This window comes from Cyprinus carpio, chromosome A23, assembly GCF_018340385.1.
Source record: "Cyprinus carpio isolate SPL01 chromosome A23, ASM1834038v1, whole genome shotgun sequence".
In the NCBI taxonomy this organism is placed as follows: domain Eukaryota; kingdom Metazoa; phylum Chordata; class Actinopteri; order Cypriniformes; family Cyprinidae; genus Cyprinus; species Cyprinus carpio.
The window spans coordinates 4,815,097-4,820,070 of record NC_056594.1 but is presented as its reverse complement, the minus strand read 5'-3'; the positions used below and the strand labels follow the sequence as shown (position 1 = coordinate 4,820,070).

At 36.7% G+C, this 4,974-nt stretch overlaps 1 pseudogene; it reads right to left on the bottom strand.

The window, feature by feature from the left end:
* Positions 1-1,847: 1,847 nt before the first annotated feature.
* The window catches only part of LOC122135211, an 8,646-nt pseudogene continuing 5,519 nt past the window's right edge, over positions 1,848-4,974 (bottom strand).

Sequence of the window (4,974 nt, the reverse complement as noted above, 5' to 3'; positions counted from 1 at the left end):
TCTTCGCAATTTAGCATCCCCAATGTCTTGAGATCATGTTCACCGAGTTTTTGTGGGCGAAACGGGTGGAGTTCCCTCAGAGGAGTATATCAAATTCCAGAGCATGTGTTTTTTTCACAAAACCTAAATAGCCAACTTCCTGTTGGGCGGAGCTTATGACATGCAGTGCGAGAGTTGTTTGGTTTGATGAGATCTACATGTGTACCGAGTTTAATATGTATACGTGCAAGTATGGATGATATATGGCCCTCAATATTCCAGGGGGCGCTGTAGAGCCCCTGTGCCACGCCCCGTGTACCAGTCTCTGCCCGGCCCTAATGGCCGCAGATTCCAAGGTGTGTGCCAATTTTCAAGACTTTTTTAAGCATGTTAAGGGCCCCAAAAAAGCCCCCGAACCCTTGGAAAAAAATTAGAGGAATATAAAGAAAGAAAAAAAAAAAAAAAAAAATAATCCTAAGGAAAACAATAGGGCTCTTCGCCCTCCAGGCTTGAGCCCTAAAAAAACTAAATCAAAAGATTAGGCACCTGACATTTGCTGAAAAGGAAAAAAAAGGGCCTTTGATGACTTCCTCTAAGTGTTGCAGGCTTGATTTTGTAGCTTGTTTGTGAAGAGTGTCAGTTTCTTTATTCATCAGATCACTGGCTCAGGACCACAATGAGGAAGCTCCCAGGCGCTGCAGCGGACTGAGGCCAGACAGATAATGTCATCTGGAGGACACGGCACCTCAATGTCCTAACAGTAATCAAATAACATGTATTAATAAATAAAAAAACTATAAATAAAAGACGACACAGTATAAACCATTCATAGACAAATCTGTAATTAGTATATAGTTGGTAGAAAAATCTTTCAAAATAGTTTTGCAATGCACATTTTTTCCTGAACGCAGAAGCTTTATATGATCAACAAGTTACTTTCTACTGCATTATGCAAAATTTAAAGAAGAAGAAGAAGAAGCAGCAGCTCTACAATAAACCTCATAACCTAAGAAGGGTCAAAATGTGTCTAAATGTTTTCTGAATAGAACAAAACTGAGTAAACAGCGCCCTCTGGCGATAAATAACAGTCATTACCTTAATGAGATTATTATCCACAGAACTGTAGAACACACGAAGCACTGTACAGACTCTTTTATTTACCTGTACAACAAAATCGTAACAAAAGCCAATGCCTCCACAGCAATAAATAAATAAATAAATAAAACAATAAATAAATAAAATAACATCGTTTAAAAAAAATGAATACACTAAACCATCTGGATGGAAGAATAGTCTATATTTATATTTACCTTACTTTTTAATGGAATCAATTATTAACCTTGTTATTAATTATTAAGTCTTGCACTAATGTCATACAGCAGCCATCACAAAGTGTAATATTAATCAGTCTGTTTCATGAGGGAGTTCGCCAAGAAATGAAAGCGTTCTGTTTATTTCGGCTTTTCCGTATTCACAGCCAAAGCAAATATGTGACATTCCAGAGCAGTTTCAACATAACGGCTCAAATGATTTATAGCATATCTGAGCTCATAACTCACAGTCTGCAGTGACGGAAATCTAACATACCAGCTTATCTGACACCCTGGAACAGTATCAGCGCAGTATTTCATCATGCAAGTCGTGCAGAACACGCATATGTGCGCCAGTAGAGGGCGCGTGTTCACTTGGCAGGTAGACTCCAGCGAGGAACTGTGGGGCGATGCATCTCAGCTTTCTGCTTCAGTCTCAGCATTGATTCTCACTGAGAACTGACACAAACACACAGATTACATCACGCACATTCTTGGGACCTGCACACACCTGCCAACGCACTACTGTCACATTCTCAGAGAAAACATCTTTGGGCTTTAGGCTCTGTTCCTCAAGCTGTTGATTTTCCTCTCATCTGCTGGAGAAAATGGTTTTTAAAATAGTTTCCTCTGGCACTCTGTACCTGTGACAGTCCATACATATGCAGAGACCACAAAAACGCATGCATTCATAATCTAAACACAAACATGATCTAAATCATTTACCGTTTTAAATGAACGGTTAATAAAAATTAATACGTTTTAGCGGAACAATATGTGTTTTTATAAAATGATAAGCTTCACTTTTCTGCTTATAGAGAAAACAAGAGACATATCCAAATTAGTTTTTGTGGTCATCATTCCTTTAAGCTTTCAGACATGATCATAAAGTGTTGCAGATGTTAAAACATCAAAAATTGGAAGACGTGTGAACTTGTGCTGGTTCACATCTGAGAAACAACTATATATTAAAATAAGCTCGCTTTACAATAACTTTATGCTAAGACCAGCCCAGAATCAATTCTGTTCGTTTATCATACTACGGCAGATTAAAACTGAGAACTAAAAAACACCGCCTAGTCCATTAAATCCAATGCATTTGTTCTGTGTAATGCGAGCAGTAGATTCAGTACTTGGCCAAAACAACTGTTTTTAATTTCGGGTAGATTTTAAGTGGGTTGTTCTACAAATCATGCTTTTCACAAACATGACATCAGTGTGTTGCAATCGTATGCATATGTGCAGGATCTCGGTCCAGTAGTGATTTTGGGACGAGGTGGAGCAGGAAGTTGCCAGCATGAATGTGCTGATGCTGTCGGAATCAGAACGAAAATACCTGAGGATGTCTCCAGTGCTTTTTTGAATGCATGCTGTGAAGGATTCCCTAAACAGCTGGCCATTTGTCCATCCAGTTTGTGCATTTCAGTACAAAAACCTTCAATCCAGATCACGATCCAGATTCTAGTAATTCTTTTTAGTGCAAACACTGCACTTTCCTATGAAAATAAGCGTTTATTATATAGATTCATCAAGTGCTATTTGCCAAAATTAATGTTGTGCTTTAGGTAATTAAAATTTTACTTGCAAATGCATATTTTCTATAGATCATCAGATGAAGTGTAAATTGGGCATAAATCAAAACTCAGTGTAGTCAAGTGGACAGCATTTTAAAGAGCTAATTCAGTAAAGAAATGTTGTATAGACCTGGTAAAGTATGCCAGATTGCGGTAGTCTGCTGAATCCAGATTAGAAGATGGAAAATTGCACACTGGAATGATTCTTTTTTGGTAGTGTGGCATTAATTACCTACACCCCGTGCTTCTAAAAGCACAAAAGAGCTGAAAACGAAACTAGATAGTATACCTTTTAAAGTGCCCAGTGTTTAACGTATCATGTACGTGGTGCCAACAACTGCAACTAACATTTCTTTCTTCTGTATTTTACTCTATATTACTAAAAAGAGCTTCTGATTTCTGAGGATCATGACAGTCTACACATCCACTTAAAAATAGCTTTCGAACGGAAGGAAATAAAAAACAGCAACAGCAACAAAAACCAAAACAAAAAAACCCAGAAAACGGAAACCAGAGCAAGCCCAGCCTCGATCACAAACCACAGAGCAAAGTAATGAGTTGACTTTCCCAAACCTCTGGATGTCTGAAGGCAGGAGGCCCAACCACAGCACACTGGGGACAGACAGACTGTGGGCCTCGAAGGCCACTGACTGAGGACAGATGACAGTTAGAGTTCGTAAAGCTGGACAGACCTCATTTAGGACATTAAACAAGCCTAGAGGATTCACTAAAGCAGCCGAGTATTGGAAAATTCAAAAATAAGTAGAGCAAATTATATATTGTGTGACAGAATGTGAGAAATGCTAGTCACCACATTTATGTTTTTATGTGCTGAACACTGGCAAAAAAATACATAAAATAATAATAATAATAATGTTCAATAAAAATATGTAAACATCCTTAAATCAGGATATATTGTATTTAATTGAGATGCAAAACTGTGTAAAATAAGTATTGTATTTTCAAATTAAGTTAAGTTTAGTTCTTTCTTGTTTTGAATATAAATCTCTGTAAATTTTGTAAAAAAAAAAGAAAAAAGATATATATATATATATATATATATATATATATATATATATATATATATATATATATATATATATATATATATATATATATATACTGAATGTGTCTAAATATATTAACATAAAAAATATTTATTTTAAAGTTGCAATAATATTTCACAATATAAACTGTTTTACTGTATTTATGATCCAATAAACACAGTCTTTGTGAACATAAGAGACTTTTTTTCAAAAACAAGAAAAAGCCTTTAAACGGTAGTGTTGTTTGTCTTATTGTTTGTCTTATTATTTAACAAATCTTTGCTTCTCAAATAAATATAAAATCCTTATGAAGTATGTAAGGATATTTAGACATTTTTATTGGAAAATGACAGAAATACTCATTAAGAAACTGATTTTTACAGTGCAGGATTCTGCATTGAGTTAAACAGCCAAAATGTAGATGTCTCATACTCTGCAGATGTGTCGCACACACATGTAGAAACGCTTTAGTTTTTCCACAGGGTAAATTTTAAGTTCATGAACGAGTGCTTCCTCTTTTTTGTCTTGCCACAAAGAGAGAAGAATAATTACACGTCGCCGCAATGCAAAAGCCTCACTGGAAATTACACAGAAATAGCAGGAAACAGGACTTACCCGTGAGCCGTACTTGCAGATGCACATGATCTCCTTGCCTGGGGAAAAAAAGAGAAACACTGATTCTGCAATCACCACCATACCCTTGCAATTATCCTTTGGGACAGCTTAATTCAACATAGAACAAAGTAAAGCATTACACATGCACAGACAGCGCTGGAGTCATTGATAATGACAGTGTCAGAAATAGCAGGGGCCTCAACGCTCCTCATGCTAAACCGTACTGGACCTGCCACAAATGAAAATCACTGCAGGGCTGGTTGTTCTCAAAGAAACCATCAGCTCTGAGTGCGGCTGTGTTTGTTGACTTTGCATTAAGTGCATGTGTGTTTATAGTTCATTGGCTTTACTGAGTATAAATGACATTTTGCAGGGAACATGATGTTTTTGAAGTGACCTTAGCACTGAATAATTCAAAACTTTTCATTGAGACCTTGAGAGGTGGTTTGC